Source organism: Mauremys mutica, chromosome 18, assembly GCF_020497125.1.
Source record: "Mauremys mutica isolate MM-2020 ecotype Southern chromosome 18, ASM2049712v1, whole genome shotgun sequence".
NCBI classification, from domain to species: domain Eukaryota; kingdom Metazoa; phylum Chordata; order Testudines; family Geoemydidae; genus Mauremys; species Mauremys mutica.
Genome location: NC_059089.1, coordinates 21,221,839 through 21,244,637, shown reverse-complemented (window position 1 = coordinate 21,244,637; position 22,799 = coordinate 21,221,839). Strand labels below are relative to the sequence as shown.

The 22,799-nt window shown below is 46.4% G+C and overlaps 1 protein-coding gene across 2 annotated transcripts in view; it reads left to right on the top strand.

The window, feature by feature from the left end:
* BRD3 (bromodomain containing 3) overlaps positions 1 to 22,799 on the top strand; it is a 69,998-nt gene that overhangs the window by 3,216 nt on the left and 43,983 nt on the right. Inside the window, exon 1 of one of the 2 annotated variants that reach the window (XM_044993172.1) lies at positions 10,054 to 10,166. The exons of the other annotated variant lie outside the window; for it this stretch is intronic. The gene's annotated coding sequence lies outside the window, so the exon portion shown is untranslated. Of the gene's footprint in view, positions 1 to 10,053; positions 10,167 to 22,799 lie in introns of those variants that run through there. 2 annotated transcript variants of the gene reach the window in all.

Below are 22,799 nucleotides of genomic sequence, written 5' to 3'. Positions count from 1 at the left end.
GCTGGGACTGCACTGAAAACGACGGTGTCGATGTTTTGGCTCAGGCCAGAGGCTGAGCTTGGCTTCTGAAGCCCGAGGAGTGGGGTGGGCCCAAGCCGCAGCTTAAAAGCACTGTCTACACAGCTGTTTTTAACCCGGCAGTACAAGCCCGAGCCTGGCGATCTGGGCTCAGAGACACTGCCGGGGCAGCTGCTGCGGCGTAGACGTACCTTCAGTCACATTGTGCCTCAGTTTCCCACAAGCTCCGCTACCTCACGGGACTGGAGCATTGTGAGGAAAAATGCCCAGCCAGAAGCGGTGCTCAGATCCTATGTTAATGGGACCATAGATGTACCTAAGATAGATAGAGAGAGCCCCTCACAGTCTAAACTGGCAAGACGGACGAAGGGGTGGGAGAGGAAATAGAGAGCAAGTCACTTGCCCAAGGTCACGCAGCTGGTTCAAGCCTCAGCTGCAAATAAAATCCCAGTCTCCTGACTCCCAGCCCGGTGCCTTTCCCACTAGCCCGCAGCACAGCACTGCCTCTCTTTTCACCCTCTCTGCTGCCTTCTCTTCTGCTCACTTATATTCAGGACTGTGCTCACCCTGAAAACAACTGGAACTCTACCCAACAGCGGATATTTACTGCCCCTTAGTTCAGTGGCCGCCTGCTTCTGTCTGGAACGGAACAGCATCAGGGATGCTTCTCTGTGCTTTTCAATGCAGCTAGATCAAAGCAAAGCAAATTCCTGCCCGTGGGCCTAATTGAGGGAGCTGCAGCAGAGTATCTCTTCTTTCTATCAGCATTCTTTTCTGTTCAGTCTTTCCCTCTGCTTCCCCCAGACATGTGTTTAACTGGCTGAATGATTTGTGGTTCTTTTCTTTGACTTTAAGGTGTCTGTAAGCCACCTTTGTTTTCCATGTTCTGAAGCCATTTGGGGGCTGCCATGATCTGATGTCAGAGCAGCGCTCCCCCGCCCCAGGCGCCCCTCACACCACTGCTTTCTACTGGACGGAATTAGAATTGCTAGTCATAGGCCCTATATTGGTCAATATTGTGTCATAGGCCCTATATTGCTTACAACTAGTGGAGAGTATCCGTTAGCTCAAGTGATGAGGGCCTGCGCATTCAGAGTAGGAGGATCTGACTTCTGTCCTTCCTCTGTCTTCACAACATCCCATGTGCTCAGTGTGTGCTGCACAGCGACAGCTACAATGTCCTAGATGGACATGGATTCATGGGCAGTGGGTATCAAAGGCCAGGGCAGGCTAAGCCTCCCCTAACCCAGGCCATGCCCCTGCCCATGTTCCACCCTGAAGCCTCACCTCCCTCCCTCCCTCTCCCCCCTGAAGCTGGTGGGGATTCAGCTCCAGTGGCAGCCTGGAGCTCAGGCCTAACTGTGGCCAGGGCCACCCTGGGTGGCTCAGGCCAGCGGTTCGGCCTAGAGGTTGGGCCAGCAGCTCGACCTGGCGGTTGGGCCAGTGCCTCAATCTGAGGGTCCGGCCAGCGATTTGGCCTGGCGCCGGGGCCGGTCAGTGGCCTGGTGCTCGAGCCAGCTGATGCCGCCCCTGCATGAATTGGTTACAATGTGGTCAGTTGATGATACCTCCTTTGGCTCTCAGATAGTTCACATTCTTCCCCACCGTCTCACTAGTCAGCATGGCAGTGCACCTGTTCTAGGGCCCACAGACAGCTTGGCATTCAGAGTCCCTTGGGTGGAGGCTCCATTTTCCCTTTTCCATCTGGAGAACAAGGGCTTGGCAGTGAATGCTGTGGAAGGATAAAGGCCATGCAGGCGCTGACAGACATTAGCATGCACTCAATGGTGTATTTTTGGGGGGTAGCATTATCCAGTGGTTAGAGCAAGGGGGACAGACTGTGATCCCTTCACCTCACTGTGCCACAGCTTCTCCGGCACTGAAAGGGAGTGATAATATTTACCCACCCTCAGGAGGATGTTCGGATCATTATTGAAGTGCTCTGAAATCCTCAGATGAAAGGCAATATAGTAGTGCAAACTATAATTATTCCTTTCCAAACCCTGAACCTGATGTGTCACCCTTACTCAGGAAAGTAACCCTTACTTCGCTGAGTAGTCCCCCTGACTCCAGCAGGAGCGTTCATGTGAGTAAGGACTACTCAGGGCTGCAATAATAAGCACCTATACCCTGACTCCAATACCACTGCTCCCTGCCTATGAATTCCTGCTCCGATTACTTCTCTGACTCACCTACAACGTAGTATTTAACTGGCCACTATTCTCCTCCCCTCCCCCATACTCAGCTTTTGCTGAATATGTTCCCCATTAGCACTGTACCATTAAATCCTGGACCAAGCTTGCTGCCCTTTGTCTACCTGGATGCATGAGGTCCCCCGAGGCCCATGGCTGCTGGCGGATGACAAAGTGGCAGGACTGTGACTGCCAGCCTTGAGCTTTGCAGAGCTGGAGGAGTCACCGCTGCAGACTCTCCTGTGCTTAGCTCGGTGTGGGTATATAGGGAAAGGGGGCACCTAGATAATTTCAAAGCTGGTACCAAGCTGTCAAGGAAGGACTGTGTCATAGCTGTAATATTTCAACTAGTGAAACTTCACATCGCCGCTCTGAGATAGAGGAGTGTAATTCTGCCTATTTTCTTGATGGGGAAAACAAAGCACAGAAAGGTAAATAAACTTGCTGAAGGTTTCACAGCAGGTCAGTAGCTAGGGCAAAATAAAACCCAGGTGTCCTGGCTCCCAGTCCAGTGCTCTAACCTCTAGGAAACACTGCCTCTCCTGATTATAAAAATCAGACAGGACCCAATCCTGCCAGGTTCCAAGGCCCAGCTCCTCAAAGGCATTTGGGCACCTGACTCCCATGGTTCCTGGGGCTTAACAGCAATGGTCTCTGAGAACCATTTTTGCACTGATGACATTAAATGGGATTTTCTGCAGATTTAGTTGAATTGGTGCAAAAACCAGAGTGCAGCCCAGCCCTGGGAAGGGCACCCATTTTGCATGGACAGACAGATTCCCCTTTCCAATGCCAGCCAGCCATCATGGTGTGTGTGTGTGTGTTAAGCAGCCTGGTGGTAAGGGGTTAAAAGCAACAGTGCAGTGTGGCGGAGTAAATAAACTGCAGGTGTGTGGTTAACGAGGTACTAATTGAGTAACTGGGGGTGTGACTAAAAGGGACCACAGAGGCTAATCAGAGGGCTTTTGTTGAAGGCAGAATGGCTGAAGTCCTGAGCTCCCTGAATGAAAACAAAAAGCTGTTGAATGTTTTGTTTCTTTTTGCCTCCCTCTTGTACAACATGGGAAAACTGGAGCTCTGGCTCCCAAGAGTGGGCAGATTTTTAGGGTCTTGTCTATATTAGAAAATTGCACTGAATTAACTTAGAAACTAGTTTAATTGGAGGGTTGCACCTCCCTTCACAAACCCTCTGGTTGTGGGTTAAGAGTGCCTTATAGGGCGGTAGGGGATTTCCCTAGGCCTAGATCCTCAAAAGTATTAAGCTGCCCAACTCCCCTTGATTTGAGTTAGCTGCCTCTATACCTGTGGGGATCTAGACTTTCCTGACATAAGCCAAATGGCTCCAAGGCACTCTTCTACCAAACCAGAGCGCCCACACGCAAGGATTGTGCCCAATTAATAAAACTTGTTTAAACAATAAAACTAAAACAATTGAGTATGATTTTCTTGTGTAGACAAGACTTTACGGTATTCCTAGCAAGGTTTGCTTTTCTCCACCCTGAGCGGATGCAGCTAGGCTCATCAGACACAAGAGTGGAGGTAGGTGAGCAATTGCCTAGTATGATGCTTCAGGATAAAAGCTGATAGGCCTTCAGGCCCAGCAGGTAGCATCCCCCCTATATAGCATTGCATGCTTGGCTAGATGCAGGGGAATGTTGTTATTCTGGGATTAATTCTGTCCTGAGTTACACCTGGTACTCGTTAGTGAGCATGCACTAGGTACAGCTGAAGACTGGTTGCTTTTTAGATTAATATAGTACTCTGCAGCATCAAGATGCTGCTCAAGCGATCATTAAATAATCAGTATAACATTTCTGTAGGGTTGGTAGATCAGTCAGTGCTCTTGGCCCCTTTTATAAATGGAGATGCCAAGAGGTTAGATGGCTTGCCAAGGACACACAGCAAGTCACTGGCGGGGTTAGAATACAGAAACCCCAGGCTGCGAATGCCATGCACTCCCCACTAAGCCCATGTGGCACCCCCACTGCCCAGGGAGGGGTTTCATGCCGTTTTATTTGTAAGACTTCTCTGTGGTGCTCATCGCTATGTTATCCGGGCAGCTCACAACATTCATGAATTTATTCCCTCAACACTCCTGTGAGGCGGGTAGCCATTGTGGGGGGGAGAAGAGGGGCAGGAGCACCATAGTAGTTGAAACTCATTTCAAAGGTTGAAACTAATTTAAGTGAGGATTTTTCTAAGTGCTCTAAAATCCACATGCTTGCCTGGCTTGTTTTAAAAATTGCTGGGCCTCATGGAGGTCCAAGATAGGGCTAGATGCCCAACTGAGGTCACTTGAGTAAGGGCTTCCTGACATATAGCTCCTTCCCCTAGAAAAATCATGTGATGTGAAAATTGTCTGGCTCTTGCATGCTTCTTTGCACATCCCCATGGTGCAAATTGTGGCTCTGAGCCTCCTCAACTGACGTCACCTGTTCAGTTCCGATCTCAGCTAGTGTCTGGCCCCCCACTGCCCCTTTGGAGAAGCAATATTTAAAGGGGATTCAGGGTAGAAGTTGGATCCACAATGTGGCATGAGACAATGAAAGACATTTTTGCACATGCAGCAGGACTTGGGGCTTTGTTGAAAGCCACAGTATTTTCAGACAGCCTGTTGTTGGAGTATGTGGGTAGTTCTAGGTGACATGGGGAGACCATAGTGTAGGTTAGTTTACCACCTTTTTTACCACTAGACTCCATATTCCCCAAAGGAGGAGTGGGTAAACTCCGTTTCCCCATGTTTCCCTTCAACTACACTATTGCAGTTGAGGACTGTGGTCAAGGGGGTTTTAGGTAAGGTCCCACCCAAGAAGGAGCTGATCTTAATAATCAAAGAAATCCACAGCATAGAAGATTGTTTTGGAAACTGGTCTACCCCAATGGGCTGGAGGAAAGTTTGTGATGCCAATTTTGAATCTTTTGATCAAGAGGTTCCCAAAATACAGCCCCCTATATTGTTAATTTAAAAAATGCTCTAAAATCCAGGTGCATAAAGAAAATCTTGAACACTGGTGAGACACAACAAGGGTAGGGGAGCACTTCTTGGTGCAAATTTAGTCATTTCTTCAAGAGATTTGTCAGATTCAGCCCCTTCCCCGCCTCTTAGAGGGAGCTGATTTTAACACCCCAATTGCTCTAAGATCCAGGTGCATAAATGAGATTGTCTTGAAAACTGATATTTCACAACAGGGTCTCTGGGGTAGACTTTAGGACAGAGGGAGAAGAACACCCATTGAGATGAATGGGTCAGTTCACACCTCTCGGAGCTATTGTGCTCATCTCTAAGGCTATGATTTAGTCAGGGAGGTCGCGTCAGTACCACATGTCCGTGACTTCTTCGGCCTCAGCTGGGTCTGGCCGTGGGGGCTGCAGCCAGGGCCGTGCGCCCCCCCATCGCAGCTTCTGCAGGGGAATGAAACCAGAGCCATGTGCCCCTGCTCCGCAGTTTGTACAGTTATTTTTAGTAAAAGTCACGGACAGGTCACGGGCTCTGTGAATTTTTGTTTGTTGCCCATGACCTGTCCGTGACTTTTATGAAAAATAACCGTGACAAAATCTTCGCCTTCCTCATCTCTAAGGGGCGTTCAGACTCTTCTGCGAACTTTGCATTGAGATGAGTGGGGTGCTGGGTTCAGACAGTGCAATTGACGGAACATGCTGGCCTATGCTACAAAGGGAGTTTTGTAGCAGTCCAGTGGCCTATGGAAGTGCTCTCCAGGGCAGGGGTAAATGCAGGTGATGGGCCAGAGGAAATCCTTAAGACCAGGGCCAATAGCTGGTGACATCTGGCAACTCTGGGGTGATTTGTGCAGCGTGGTTGAATATCGGCCAGGAGGACCTAGCTGAGGTTCACTAAGCCTGTACTAAATGTGGTTTTTGCCTTTGTGAGGACACAGTCTGATGCTTTCTTCTACAGTACCCATCCGCCGTGTCCCCACAATGGTCTATCATATGGAAGGATAGAGTGCTACGGTGTTGCTCGGGGATGGGATGGGTCATCACTCAGAGGACAGCTTGCAGGCTGGGGCTGGTGCATACTTTGACTCAATTTGCTGCTTTCCAGAGGTTTAAGCAGAGGTGCACTCGGTGTTCTGGAAAGGTGCGAGGTTCTGCCAGTCAACCTCAGTTCTGTGTTATCCAAGTTTTTGAGCAATTTATTATCTCCACTCACGGAGAATAACACCACCACCTACTCTTATATAGCACTTTTCATCCGTAGCTCTCAAAGACTTTTAAAAAGGAAGTCAGGATCGTTATCCCCAGTTTACATATGGGGAAACCGAGGCACAGAACAGTTAAAGTGATTTGTCCATGGTCACACAAGAAGGCTGTGGCAGAGCAGGGAGCAGAACCCAGTTCTCCTTCATTGCTGTCTAGTGCCTTAACCATAAGACCTTCCTTATTCTGGAGCAGATTCTGATCATTGCTGGAGGTAGCCTGTCATACCTGTCATACCATATCTACAGGGATGTAACCCCATGCTCCAGGTATCCCTAAATTTCTGACTGTCAGAAACTGGGACGGGGTGGATCACTTGATAATTGCCCAGTTCTGTTCATTTGCTCTGAAGCATCTGGCATTGGCTGCTGTCGGAAGAGAGGATACTGGGCTAGATGGGCCATTGGTCTGACCCAGTATGGCCGTTCTTATGTACCTTACAGACCAAGGATAGCAAAATCTGTGTTCCTACTGTGCATTGTCAGTGAGATACTTATGATTCTCTACTAGAGTCATAGCTTCATAGATACTTGGAAGTGAAGTTTGAATTGTGTGTATGATTTTTTTTCAAACAGAGTGTTTAAGGCCTTCATCCCACAAAATGCTCCATGCAAGCAGGCATATGAGAAGATCCCCATGGGAGTCAATATGATTCCATGTGAGTGCAGGGGCCCATCTGCACAGGACAGCTCACAGGATCAGAGCCTCATTGCTGTCACTAGTCCACATGGTATTAAGAGCTTCAGGCTCAGATCTATCCATGCTGCTTGTTCTCTCCTCTAGCTGGAGGAGGTTATTTTAGCTGAGCCTATTTCGTTATTGCAATCAATCAGACCTTTCAATGGGACTGTTGTTCTGAGGTGAAGCAGGGGGCTGAAGCCTTGCTCGCTGCAACACCAACAGTGCCGCGGAGGCGTGGCAGAAGTGACTGTGGCCGTCAGCTCTATTTCCCTATTTATCTTTTCTTTTTCTAACCCACGATGCTTTTGGTCTGTGTGACCCAGGATCCTGAATTTGATTCTCAGCATATTACACTTGGTGTTGCCAACTTGCATGGTTTGATTGCGAGTCTTGAGTTATTCAGTGCTTTCCTTTAAGTTCCAGCTCTGGGAGTCATGTGATTATATGAAAATAAGTTTCTAGCCCTCGTGATTATGGAGAAAAGCTGGAAAACAAGAATTTTAAAGGCAATGACACCAAAGGAAAATAAAACAAACCCAAATGTTATTTTGAAGCCAATATCATGACTTTTTTGGAGGGGTGAACTAATGATTTTTGAATGCTCAGGGTTGGCAATGCTGATTACAGGTCTGCTTTTCAAAAGTGTTGAGAAGTGCAAGTTCCATTGAATCCAATGGGAATTACAGAGCTCAGCACCTCTGAAGATCAGGCCTTCCATGTATTATTGCCAGTTGCTTTATTGCTTCTTATTAAGGCATAAAATGTAAGTCTTCCTCATTGTAGAATCTAACTGATTGAGTCATTTTTAATAACTGGATAACTGGTTGTGGGTAGTATTTACAAGAGAAGGAAGGCTGAGTATATGTAGAACAATTTTGCAAACTTCAGCTCAACCACTGCAAGTACTTTTTTATCATATGGGCAAGTAGAAAATCTTTATTGTTGTTATCAATCAGCATAGTACAAACATGTTAATATTTGTGCTTAAGACAGTAAATTGTACAAGACACGTAAATTCAGAGGGCCAAATTGTTAAATTTGTGAAAATTATTCTAGCATAGCAATTGCAACTATTTTTTCCTTGTGCTGCTTGAATGTTTTATTTGAGTGCAGATGAGAGTTTTGTCTCCTATATTTTTCATAATTGCCATACTGGATTAGATTAGTGGTGCATGTTTTCCTGTGTCCTGTCTCTGACTGTAGTCAGGCTAAGATGCTTCAAAGGAAGGTATAAACATCCTCCTGTCCCATATGGACTATTGAACCCAGATCCTGTAACCAGATCCATTAGCAAGACCTCTCCAGTAGTGTGGAGTCCCATTGATTTCAACGGGACTCCACAAGGTCTGAGCTAGTAGATTTGGTTGCAGGATCGGGACCTAAGAGGGGAACGTTCATGGTAGTTACAGGTGTGTTTCCCAGATTAACAGGAATAAATGTGGGTTTGGTTGTACAAGCAGATGCAGCCTCAAATACTGTGGTGGCAGTGTTTTCTAAGAAATCTTCGAAAATGAGGTCCAGTGGTTCACACTGTCAATGTGTTTCTGATTACTAAATCCATGGCAAGATGGAAGTTTGGAAAGGACTAAAAGCACATTTTGCCGGCGGGGAGGAGCATATACAACACTTTTTGTTTGTTTTATTTCATTTTCGGATAACTGCAAAACTCTCTAAATGGAATGTCCCTGACTATGCCTTTCCCCACTCCCACAAGAAAACAAAATCATAATTGTGATGAGAACAGGTGTGAGAAATTTGAGTCCCGTAGGTCACATTTTTCAGAAACGTATCCTCTGAAAACAAGGCCTTACAATGAAAGTGCCTCCAACTACGGTTATAATAAACCAACTTATTAATTGGCATCTGTGCCTGGCTGTTTATATAACGAGCAGCATGGAAGCCTCTACTGGCATATGCATCCAGAGAGAAATCCCTTAACTACTTATTTTTTATACTGACATTCAAATGTTTCCCTGGATTCGTTTTCCAATTGCTATATTTTATTTTGTACTGAAGGAATTGAATCATATTTTTGGTTATAATAATGTGTTGGGTTTTTTATTCTTTTTACCAATGTTTGCATTTGTTGATCCAAATGCATATATTCTGTTGCTCTTTTTGTTACAACTTCATTGTGCTTCCAAGAATGTTCAGATCTGATGCTCTTTAGAGTGTGTGTTTTTAATATCTACACTTTATTTTTTTATTATTTGCATTTTGTTGGATTATTGCATCATTTTTTATTTTGGTTTGCAATGGTTGATGCATGATTATGAAATGCATCAACCACTGCAAAACTGTAACATGATTTGCACTTGGATGCATTTCATGCCATGCTATTATGGCTTGCATTGGTTGCATTGTTTTTATTGTGACTTGTATTGCTTGTTGCATAATAACTGTGAGTTCGCTCTAGCCAATGCAAACCATAAAAAAAAAAGTATAAAAATACATCTCATATGACCTTGGTATACAACTGCACGCATGTTTCCAGGAGATAAAAACGCATTACAGGGCTCTGAAAGAATCTGCACATTTCCAGTTGCACTTTTAAGGGCTCTTGTCGTTGTACCTTTAGAGACTGAGAGGAGCAAAGCCAGTCGGAGAGGGGAAGCCTGGATCTTCACCCAGCAATGTCTGCCCTTAGGCAGACCCCCAGTCAACAGATCTTTACAGATTTTTGCCACAAGCCCCCCACAAACCAACCCAGATCTTGCCTCTCCTGGGGAAGGAGCATGTTTAAATGTCATACACACCCGCTGACCTGGGAATAACCCCCTACTGTTTCTCTCTTCTGCCCACTGGTCCAACGGAGGAAGAGTGGTGGGGGGGAGACAGAATGGAGGAGCGCGGGGGATGCTGGGACTTGTAGTCCTCAGGACTACCGCTGTCTTTTCCCGTGCTTGGTGCAAAAACTGCCTTCCCCACATGGCTTTGCGCCTGGGCGCATGAGCTCTCCATAGCTTTAGCGCATCTATTATGCTGCCTTGCCGAGGATAAAAAGAAGAGCAACTGGAGGGACTATAAGGCAAACGTTGCTGGAGCTGCCGGGGCAAAGTAATCTATTTAATCTTACCCTTTATTCGTTCGATGCTTTGTTTTGCATTGCTAGCAGCGGGCCATGTTTTCTGGAGGAGGGGGGAGTGGGGGGAGGGGGCGAATGCAAAACCCACTTGGGAAAGGCTAATGCGCTTTTTTTTTTTTTTTGCAAGCCCTTTAACGCTCCCCTTGGTTCTGCAGCCTTTGTGCATTGCAACAATGTAACAAAGCCAGCTGGAGATCGGATACCGTGTGGCTGCTGATTTCTCTCTCTCTCTCTTTATATTCTTCTTCCCCTTCCTCTAACCCGGCGCCCAAAGCAGCCCCATAAGGAGCCCTGGGGGGGGATGTCTGCAACAGAGACCCTGCCTCTCGCATTGCATCCCCCTCTCTGCCGATCCACCCCCCCACGCCCCTTCCCCCCAAAAGGCACAGGCTGGAGTTTGTGCGGCGCTGGGAGGTCGCAGTCCATCTTCCTTACGGAAGGGATTTTTTCCTCTCTCTCTCTCTCTCTCTCTCCTTCTGCCCGCCATCTTTTGAAGGGGAAAATTAGGGGCGAGGAAAAAGGAGGGCTTCAGGCTTCATGTAAAATAGTCATAATAATTAATAAAAGAGCCAAAGACCCGTTCGTAGCTGAGGCCACGCAGTTGGGTTTACAGCTCCGCCAGTCCCCTGCAAGCAAATGGCTAGTCAGTTACCAGCCCCTAGTCAATTTCACAGGAGCACAAAGTATCCTCTCTCCCCCCTTCCTCCAGTCCTCTTTGCTGAGCTCCGAGTTGCAAGAAGCCGGAGAGAAGGAGTTGGGGCCGTGGAAGTGTTTTCAAGGCGTGGACTTGGTCTCTGCTGTCTGGTTTTTGTGCACCGGGCTCGAAGGTGCCCGGGTTGTGTGTCTGGCCAAGAAAGGGCAGCAAACTGCGAAGTGTGTCCCTGGGAGAAAAGCTGCTAATGTTGAGTGATCACTTGAGTTGCTCACAGCCATTTCCCCGCCCTGGTTCACTACCGTGCAAGGTAGGAGAGGGTCTGAAGCAGGTTGCCTCGATACTAGTATAAAATGCATGTAAACATAGGGGTTGGGGTTTGAACCAAACTGCTGCAAATAAATCAAAACAAAGGGATAGTTGCCTAAAGTGACATCTCTTAAGATGTAAATCTCGGTGCAAAAAGAAACCTGGGCTACAAATAATGTTTTGTATGAAATCCAAATAAAAGAGCAGTCACTGTGCTAGGAACAGTGCCTCAGATGTGGGGGAAGAGAGGAGTTAAACATTTAAAGCTCTAACGTCACCCTTTGCCATTTATCCTCTCTGTTTACTCATTGCCCCAACTTGGAAAATGGAGCTAGCCCACTGTTTCCAGTCTAGTCAGTTTCACTTTCAGGCTTTCACACTATGCTGCAATGTTTGGGTTACAAACATCATAGTGGGAGTGTTTCAGTCTAAAGGAGAAGTCCTACAGAATATAAATCCGGAGTCAACTTAACAAGGTTCTTTAGGAAATGTAACATCCCCATAGAAAGTACCCGTGGTAGGGCAGAGAATGATCTCCTTTCCATAGGGTTTCTTTTAATCATCCTGTAACAGGTCTGCCACATGGATATGTTTTTCCATGGATAGCTATAGGAATGAAAGCAAAAAAAACCAAACCCAACCTTTTAGTTTAGAAGAGAAATAACACTCTCATTAAGGCTGTGAAAGCTCTCTCTCTCCTTTTAAATACAAGCCTTAAAATTCCAGTTTAAGCCACTCTGCATTATTAAATAGTAGTTAGGGGAAAGCACAATTAGCAAAGCACACCTGGTGTCCCCTGCTGGGGAAGAGCTGTTTTTGACAAGCTAGTTAGTATTTGTAAGGCACACAGAGTTATGTGAGTCATGCTAAGGGGCTGTCTCCAAATTAAACTGGAAATTAAGATCAAAGGCTGTAACACTGTCCTTAGCTCACCCTGTAATGTGTCACGGTGTTCGATAGGACTTGGGTCACCTACCATATGTGCTGTAATATTCGGGTTCATTGGGGAAGGGGGAGGGGGTTAAAAGTGCAGAATAAATTGTTTCTTTCAACAACAAAAGGTGAGATCAATAACTGACACATAACTACAGTTTTGTATTGCTTTTATCAGAGTAATACTTTGAAAAAAGGTGAATACGCTGCATGTGTTAAGTGCTCTCCTAATGTGAAGACCATAGAACCAGGAGACCAGGACTGCTCCAAACGACCTCTAATATATTTTGTTAGCTTAGAATTTTAGGGAGGTTCAAATTATACACGAGCAAAGCTTTGCTGAATAGCAAGACTTCCAGCCTAGATGCCTTGTTTTTATAAAAGGGTTTAGTTCACAATCTCTTGTGTGTGACTAGAATAAGCCCCAAGATCGTATTTCTCTTTTCCTTGCCTCAGTCAATTTAAAATACGCATTCACATATTTGGTGCTTTCAGACCATGCTTAATAAATGAAGTGGGCATGTGTGTAACAATTGTACTCAATATCCAGTGTAAGCCTGACCCCAATTCTCTGTGCTATGCTGTATATACAGTATTCGATGCATAGACAGTCACTGTTCATACCAAAGACCTTATTAGAAATGATGGTTATACGTGCAGGTTAAAATTTTCAAAGATGCTTAAATGATTTAGGAGTCTAAATCTTATTATCAAAATTGACTTGGGCACTTAGGGGCTAAAGCCCACTGACTTCCAGTAGGATGTAGCCTCCTAAGTCTTTTGAAATGGGACTTGGGTGACTTTGAAATTTTTGCCTGCAGTCACTTTTTAAAACATCAGCCCGGACATTTAACATTTATTCTTTTTCTTTTAATGTGCTGAGAGTTTAGTTTCTATTGTAGGCGACAGTGTTCTTTCACATTTTATTTTTAAGTGAAGCTGGTTTTGTGAGAGAGTGTCTGAAATTGAAACCCATTTGAAACCACAGTTATGCATTCCTGCACCGCTAAAACTTAACGGGTGGATTGACATAAACCAAAATTTATGCAAAGATCTGTTTCTCCTGGGCTAGAGACTTTGTATTACGCAGCGGCATCCCAGAATTATGTTTCCAACATAAGTCTTGTCCCGTAAAACTAGGGGACAATAACGGAGTTTCTTATAAACTTAAACCATGACCCCAGATCCTGTGATTTAGTCTGTCTGAGCAGAGCCCCCTGGCCTGCACAGACCCATTGACTCCAGTGTGATTTGCATGTGTTGAGAGGTTAGGATTGCACTTACAAGTGCATCTTTAATACATGCACATGTGAAATGATATAGCTTAACATTTGTGGTGTTCAGAGCTTTTAAAAATGCACCTGTACAATAAGGGCTTGGCCTGACACCCATTGCAGTCTGTTGCCAGGTCTACACAACAACGTTTTGCTGGCATAACTATGTCAGTTATGAATGTACAAAAAATCATAACCGTAACCGGCATAGCCATGTCAATATATTCAGTTTATACTGGCAAAAGATCTAAGCTGCGTCTCCATTAGGGAGGATAGCTACACCAGCAAAGCCTTTGTAATATAGACTAGGCCTTAGAATCTCACTCGAGAATCTGTAAGCCAGCCCCCTTACCCCTGTTTGCGCTCCCCCCCACCCATGCAGCTGGGGCCGGGAGCAGTGCTGTGTCTCCGGGAGGGGGGAACCGGGACAGCAGCAAGGGGGCAAAGGCTGGGGGTGGGCACGGGGCCAGTAGCAGAGCCCCAGCCGTGAGGTTAGCATCTGGGAGCGGGGGGGGGCCAGGTGTGGGGCACGGGGCCAGTGGCCAGGGAGCAGGGCCAGTGCCCCAAGAGCAGAGCCCTGGGCGCGGGACCGAGGGTGGGGCCCCGGACACAGGGCCAGTGCCTGGGGAGCGGGGCCGATGGCCGGACCCAAGCCGCTGGCCCTGTGCAAAACCTGGGGGTGCTTCAGTACCCCTAGTTCCCATGCCTGTAAGTCTAACCCCTCTTCTCAGCAACAGCCGAGTGAGGTAAAGAGGGCTCACGTTTCAAAGACTTAGGCCTGGTCTAGACTTAAAAATTAGATTGACCTAGAGCCATTCAGGGCTGCGAAAAATTTCGCACCCTGAGCGCTGTAGTTAGGTCGACCTAACACCCAGTGTAGACACAGAGAGGTCAGTGGAATAGTCTTCCATCAACCTAGCTACTGCCTCTTGGAGAGGTGGATTAACTACCTCAACAGAAAACTCCCTCCCGTCCATATAGGAAGCGTTTACACTATGATGGTATGGTGGCACAGCTGCTGTGCTGTGTCTGTGCCACTGTAGTGTAGACTTACCCCGTTACTTTTACAAAATATAGCACTCTCCATCTACTTTGGTATACAATTACTATCCATTCAGACTAATCTACACTTGTTTAAATAAATGAACAAAGAACATTTTGCAGTTCAGCATCCTTGATTGTTCTTTAATACCACTTATTCTCCTCTTCGCTTATTTGCAAAATTCATTAATCCACAGTGGTCTCCCAGTCATTTGCATGAGCCCTATGTTGTGTTTTGTTTTTAAAAGTACTGCCTTCGTCTGCAGGAATAGCCCAGAGCACCCTTGTAAACAGCGGAGTTGTGGGAATTAGCAAGGTGCGCCTTACCCGTTGTCTGGCACCGTGTTCAGTGGGCTGATGGTTCGCACCCTCAGGAAGTTTGCAGATGACACTAAGCTGGGGGGAGAGGTAGATATTCTGGAGCAACGGTGAGCAACCAGTGGCCCGCAGGCCGCATGCATCCCGTCAGGATAATCTGGTGGCGGGCTGCTAGACCATTTGTTTACATTTGCATGGCCGCCCGCAGTTCCCAGTGGCCACGGTTCGCCGTTCCTTGCCAATGGGAGCTGCGGGATGTGGCAGCTAGGCCTGCGCTATGTCCCGCAGCTCCCACTGGCCGAGATCGGTGAACCGCAGCTACTGGGAGCTGTGGGCGGCCATGCAAATATAAACAAATGGTTTGGCGGATTACCCTGACGGGCCGCAGGTTCCCACCATTGTGCTGAAGGGTAGGGATAGGGTCCAGAGTGACCTAAACAAATTGGAGGATTGGGCTAAATGAAATCTGATGAGGTTCAACAAGAAAAAGTGCAGAGTCCTGCACTTAGGATGGAAGAATCCCATGCAGGCTGGTGACCAACTGGCTAAGCAGCAGTTCTGTAGAAAAGGACCTGGGGATTACAGTGGACGAGAAGCTGGATATGAGTCAACAGTGTGCCCTCGTTGCCAAGAAGGCTAGCGGCAGATTGGGCTGCATTAGTAGGAGCATTGCCAGCAGATCAAGGGAAGTGATTATTCCCTTATATTTGGCACTGGTGAGGCCACATCTGGAGTACTGCATCCAGTTTTGGGCCCCCCACTACAGAAACGATGTGGGCAAATTGAAGAGAGTCCAGTGGAGGGCAATGAAAATGATCAGGGGGCTGGGGCACATGACTTACGAGGAGAGGCTGAGGGAACTGGGCTTGTTTAGTCTGCAGAAGAGAAGAATGAGGGGAGATTTGATAGCAGCCTTCAACTACCTGAAGGGGATGGTTCCAAAGAGGATGGAGCTCGGCTGTTCTCAGTGATGGCAGATGACAAGACAAGGAGCAATGGTCTCAAGTTTCAGTGAGGGAGATCTAGGTTGGATATTAGGAAAAACTATTTCTCTAGGAGGGTGCTGAAGCACTGGAATGGGTTACTTTGGGAGGTGGTAGAGTCTTCTTCCTTAGAGGTTTTTAAGGCCTGGCTTGACAAAGCCCTGGCTGGGATGATTTAGTTGGGGTTGGCCCTGCTTTGAGCAGGGGGTTGGACTAGATGACCTCCTGAGGTCACTTCGAACCCTAATCTTCTATGATTTTGTGATTCTCCAAAATGTCCCCTCTCAGTCTGTTAGTTTCTGTTGCATCTTACTGTGGTTTCAGCTTTATGTAAATCATTATTTCTTCATGGAGGTGGAACATTTGTTAGAAATATTCCTTGTGTGGTTTTATACATTGCCTGCCACTAGACCCTATTTTAGAAGGCAAGGATTTAAAAACAAAAATGCTCCTGGATAGTGGTGTGGAAGTTTGTAATAACAAGCTGCTATCATTACTTTTTAGTAGAGTCTCATAATTGATAGGGCGCAAACTGAAGAAACACTTGTTTCTATTTTGGGTGCCCTTGCTTACCTTGCCAGGACTGGTTCTCTCTTCTTAGCTCCTTGTTTTGCTCAGTCAGACAAGCAGGCACCGTAGCCCTTCATTGAGTGTCAGCCACATGAGTAGCCTCCGTAAAAATACTTACTTGTTTATCCTTTCCCACCTCCCAGTCCCATCATTCTGGTTGCAACTCAACTGTCTCCTCCTCCTCATCAATACAATGGGCCTAGAAAGTACTATTTGGTATGAAATTTCAAGGAGTTGGGAGATGGCTCAGAACCAGAGTGCCTGATCCAAACACTCCTGAACTTCCTCAAAGTTCAGGTCCAACCTGCATGGCTTGGGCCCATTTCTGGTTGCCATGGCACCTTGAGAATGTTCCACCAGGTGTGTTTCTTGAGCACCCCTGTCCTGTTCTGTGTGCCCTACTAAAAGGCCGGATGGTGGCATCCCCAGTCGGGTTGTGAGCACTAACTCCCATGAATACGTTGCAAGTCAGTGTTTACCTATTTACCGGTGTGAGTAAGATGTCCACAGTACAGCCACAGTTTTAACAAATGAGCTTTAGGGCTTCAGGACATCTCTACACAGCACTGTCCACACACACACTATGCACTGATATGACTAACACACTTTCGACAGAAGAACGTTGCACTGGTATCACTTGCACCCTGTATAGTTAGTTAAACCAGTGCAAAAGCCTGTGTGGAAGCGCTCCTTTCAATATAAAGCCTGGTCTACCTGCAGTTTTTGCACTGATATTTACTATTTTGGTTAGGGGGTGTGTGATTTTTTTCACTAAGGGTATGTCTACACTACCTGTCGGATTGGCGGGTAGTGATTGATCTATCGGGGATCGATGTATCGTGTCTCATCTAGACGCGATACATTGATCCCTGAACGCACTCCCCGTCGACTTCGGAACTCCACCAGGGCGAGAGGTGTAAGCGGAGTCGACGGGGGAGCGGTGGCCGTCAATCCCGCGCCGCGAGGACGCAAAGTAAGTCAATCTAAGTCGATCTAAGATACACAACTTCAGCTACAAGACGTATCTTAGATCGATTTCCCCCCCCCCTCCAGTGTAGACCAGGCCTTATACTGGCACCACCCCTAGTGTAGATGCATCCCTATACTGGTATGGTTTATTCCCCTTCCTGTGTGGGAATAAGCTATACTGGAATAAGCACTTTTATATGACTATATCTGTGTCTCCACTAGGGGGATTGTATTGTTTTAATCAGTGGTTCCCAAACTTTAGCAACCTGTGAACCCCTTTCACTAAAATGTCAAGTCTCGCGAGCCCCCTCCTAAAAATGAATATTTCCAGGGATTTTCTCCTTTACCTGAGTATAAATTAGAAAAGCAGTGATCTTGGGAATATAAAATTTGTTTTTATGACACACTATTTATTATTAATTATTATTTATCATACAGTATTTTTATTACATTATGAAAACGGCAACACTCTTCCAAGATCTCACTTTCATAGCTTGTATCACTTTGAATAAACCTGTTATAAGACCAGGCTCCTATGTTTCATCAAGGAGTATCAGATGTGAAACAGCAGGAAGGTATTTAAGAAACCAACTCAAAAGAGTTCCCTCCTACACAAGCATTCAGGTCTTGAGCAGTCCAGGCAAACAACGCACGTTACAACAAAGTTTAAACTTGTTCTTCATAATAATTTTAAAAACAAGACTAGCTGCCTATTTAATTTAAAAAACAGCAAAAAATATCCACCTCCCTTTCCATTTCTTATAAGGCGTCTTGACGTTTAAATCTCCTCAGCGTGATAGATCTGCTGGCTTTGATCTGCTTAGTGCTTGGAGGTCCAGGGGCTGCGGGCTGCTGGCCCCGGGCTGCCCGGGGTCCCTAGGGACAGCTCTGGCTGCCATTAGGGATTTTTTTCCCGAGAACCCCCTGTAACATTTTGCGAACCCTCAGGGGTTCACAAACCCCAGTTTGGGAACCACTTGTTTTAATCATACTTGTATACCTAAAACCAGGGGTGGGCAAACTTTTTGGCCTGAGGGTCACGGCGGGAAATAGAAATTGTATGGAGGGCCATGAATGCTCACAAAATTGGGGTTGGGGTGTGGGGGGGGTGCGGGCTCCGGGGTGGGGCTGAGGATGAGGAATTTGGGCTGTAGGAGGGTGCTCTGGGCTGTGACCAAGGGGTTCGGAGGGCAGGAGGGGGATCAGGGCTGGGGCAGGAGGTTGGGGTGTGGGGAGAGGCTCAGGAGTGCGGCCCCCAACCCAGCGCCCCGGCTGGAGCAGGGCCGAGCCGTATGGTGCGCCTCAGGGGCCGGCTTAAAACGGCTCCGGCCTGTGGGCTGTAGTTTGCCCGCCCCTTCCAAAAACAGTATCACTTTTGTGTGTAGGCAAGGCCTAAAAATGGCTGCTTATGGTTTAATTAAACTTGTTCCTGACTGACTTAAGCTAAACCAAAACCAGCCACTCTTAAACCGAAATAAGTGTGTCCACACACAACCTTTTGCGCCTGTTCAATTACACTGGTTTAAATTCACACCTTTAAATTATAACGGTGCCATTTTCTTGTGAAGGACAAGACCTTTACATTGGTTTAGAAGCAGATTTAGTTAAATTGATGCAACCCAGTTCTATGGATGCTCTTAAACTGATTTAAGAGTGCCTCATATTTATTTACCGAGGCTTTGTCTGCAGGGAAAGGTTGCCCCAGCATAATTTACAGTGTGAATTTGAACCGATATTTACATTGGTGCAAACCCTTGTATAGAAGTTGTTATTCGGTTTAAGGTCTTGTCTACACACACAAGTGGTACTGCTATAACTATGCTGGTATAATTAAAGCAGTTCAACACCCGTAGGCTATGTCTACACTACAGACTTCAGCCTGCCTAGCTGTGTCACTCAGGCCCGTGAAGAGGTGTGAACCTTGGCCACCGTAACTGCAGCAGCAAGGGCTGTTAGGGCTGACGCAGTTACACTGGCAAAACTGCCCTTTTATCAGTATAATTTATTTTGGTTGGGGGGCAGCGGTGAAATAAGTTATACTGGTAAAAGTGCAGCTTTGTCTGTGTAGCTGCATCCACACTCGGGGTGCTTGGCCAGTATAGTATATTGCAGCGGTTCTCAAACTGTGGGTCAGGACCATAAAGTGGGTCACCGCCCTGTTTTAATGGGGTCTCCAGGGCTGGTGGGAGTGTCTATAGTGACTGCTGCTGTAGTGGTTTAAGCGTGTAGACCAGGGATGGCCAACCCGTGGCTCCGGAGCCCATGCAGTTTTTCAGAAGTTAATATGCGGCTCCTTGCATAGGCACCGACTCCGGGGCTGGAGCTGCAGGCACCAACTTTCCAATGTACCAGGGGGTGCTCACTGCTCAACCCCCTGCTCTGCCCCAGGCCCTGCCCCCACTCCACCCCTTCCCCCGAGCCTGCCATGCCCTTGCTTTTCCCCCATTCCCACCAGAGCCTCCTGCGCACCGCGTAACAGCTGATCGTGGCCGGGTGGAAGGCGTGGGGAGGGAGCGAGAGGCACTGATTGGTGAGGCTGCCGGGCAGGAGGTGCTGCAGGTTGGAGTCGGGGGAGCTGATAGGGGGGCTGCTGACTTATTACTGTGGCTCTTTGGCAATGTACATTGGAAAATTCTGGCTCCTTCTCAGGCTGTTGGCCACCCCTGGTGTAGACATACCCTAAAATTGGCTTTTTTAATAAAAAATTATGTAGCTTAATCCTGGTCCACATTTATTAGTTTTGCCAGCATAGTGTGGTGAGTTAGGGGTGTGGATTTGCCATCATAGCTATTCTGGCAAAAGATCTGTTGTAGACTCAGCGATATGGGCAAAAATTCTTTTTTGCTGGTATAGGTTATATCGTTCAGGGAACTGGTATAAGCTATTCCGGCAAATCTTTTAAGTGGAGATAAGACCTTAGTTGATTCCTTACTGATTTAAGGCACTTTTAAGCCCGTGGAAGAGTGTCCACATGAAGAGTTTGTGCCAATTAAAATGAATTCGTTTCTAAACCAATTTTGTTAAATCAGTACAACTGCTGTTGATGAAGTCTAAGGCTTTGTCTATGCTGGCACTTTCATCACTAAAACTTTTGTCGCTCAGGGGTGTGAAAAAACACGCCCCCCCGTCCCCGAACGACAAAAGTTTTAACGATGAAAAGCGCCGGTGTGGCCAGCGCTTCGTTGGTGGGAGCGGTGCTCCCGGCGATGGAGCTACCGCCCCTCGTTGGAGGTGGTTTTATTTTGTTGCTGGTAGAACTCTCTCCTGGCGATCAACAGCGGCCACACAGTGCACCTGCGGCTGTGGCAGCACAGCCACGCCGTAGCAACGTGCGCAGTGTAGACGTAACCTACGTCGTCTTTGCTTTTAAAATATATTTCAGTTCACGTATTTACTGGGAGGTATCCATCATGAAAACTGAAATACTAGTTCACTGATTCTGACAAAGTACCTCTTGTGATGCAGCCTCCTTACTTATTTAACTTGTCGATTTACTCACTAATTTTGCTAAGTTCGTCGCCTGTGTTGGGTTTCCCTATCATCAGTGTGAATTAGTAAGTGCCTGTGCTTTTCAGCCCGGGTTTTCAAAGGAGTTTAAGGGCATTAGAAACCCAACTATTGTAATGAGAATTGGGTGCGTCGTTCACTTGGCCCCATTTGAAAACCCTAGCCTTAATTAAGTTAAAAAGCAAACAATCATCGTCATTAATATTTTTGCCTTACAGCAAACCCGTTCTATTTTGTGATCTGAGACTTTATTTCGTTCTATTTTTGGAGCAAGAGAAGCAATTGCTGGCACAAAGAATGTGTTGGAGGGAAATCTTGGTGATGGGAGTTGCTTTCTTGTTGAATCAACACAGTAGTTATGTTGTGTCTTATGAAATGCTTCTGAGCAAGGCGGCATGTAGTTCTGTCTCTGCGTTTGGAACTTTGTCTTAATTATCAGTGTTCGTATTGAGCTGAACCTTGGGATGAGGTCCTGTTCAGGGCCATGTGTCTGGCTCTCCTGAAGGCATTAGGAATTCTTATGTGTATGTAACGAGACAATACAAATCAGTATTATCCAGAATTACGCATTTTGTATATCAGATGTATATGGGGACGATAATCTTCTGACTGGCAAGAAAAATGTAGGACCCCATTTTTTTTTGCATTGCCTCTGTATGTACTGTGCTGCCTAACATGCCTTTTGGAACTACTGTGCCTTTAAAAAAAATAATTAAGAAGGGATATGTTGTTGCATATACTGTATCTTCTTAAAAACGAATCCAGATGGAAGTTGAATGTGGTTGTGTCTACAAGCACAATCTGGAAGTACTTCAAACCTTCCCTAATTGATACCTGTTTATAGGGACCTACACGGGTTTCGTATTTATTGTTTAAAAGCCCTTTCACGGATTGCCTCAATATTGTGGGAAGAACTATCAAAAGAATGGTGATCTGAGCTTCTGCAATTTCTTCAGATGTCAAGTAACGGTCCTGTTTCTAAAATGAACCATACAGCATCATCTAGATTCTTATATGGCTCCTAGTACTGCAGTATTTGACACCTCACAAACATTAATGATTTTTGCCGTGTGTGATGGGAAGTACTGTCATGCCCATTTTACAGAAGGGAAATGGAGGCACAGAGACACTGATTTGCCCAAGGTCACGTGGTGTGTCACGGCCAGCAGCACCAGGAATCACCCCCGGTCTCTGCATTCCAGACCAGTGCTTTCACTGCTTAGCTCTCTTTTTCTGTAGCTTTTTGCAGTGGTAGTGCTGCTTGGAGTTGTTCTGTACAGGGTTTTCTTTTTCTTTTTCAAAAAGCTTTCTGTCCAGCAACTTTTCTCTTTGGAAGTGGGAGGGTGGGAAAGGAAACAATTACGACAAATGCTGCTAGCTGTAGCGGAAAGACTGTACATAATTTCCTAACATAAAATCCGACTGAATCAAGGCGAGCGTGTGGTTCTCTTTCTAAACGTGCATTGGGCACAATACTCAGATTGAAAAGCCGAAGAACTGGCTGCTTTTTCTGCGCTTTTACATTTTAGTTTAACAGTGCAGATCACATCCTTTAAAAGGAAAAAAAAACCCTGCTACGGTGGAAACATACGATAATCCCACTAGGAGTTCTGAACCCTGTGTTCTGCTTTCTGGACATACACAAATGCTCCTATTATGTGTGTGTCATCTGGGCTTTGTACTAATGCCACCGTCTTTTTTATTTAAAGCAGAAATCTAGTTTTCTTGCCTGAACTTGGAAAGTCTGTTTCCAGGAGATCGCTGCCGGAGGATGAATGTTTAATAATGTTCATTATTGGCATTGCATAGAATGGCCGAGGCAGTTTCCAGATGGAAAGGAAGGTAGAGTCCAGGCCTTTAGAGATCCTGCTTTAAAGAGTGATCGTTTAGGAATGGGACAACCTATGGGACATGGTGTGGTCTAATGGCTAGGGCAGGAGTGGCCAACCTGAGCCAGAGAAGGAGCCAGAATTTACCAATGTACATTGCCAAAGAGCCACAGTAATACGTCAGCAGTGCCTCCCCACCAGCTTCCCCCCCAGCTCCCAG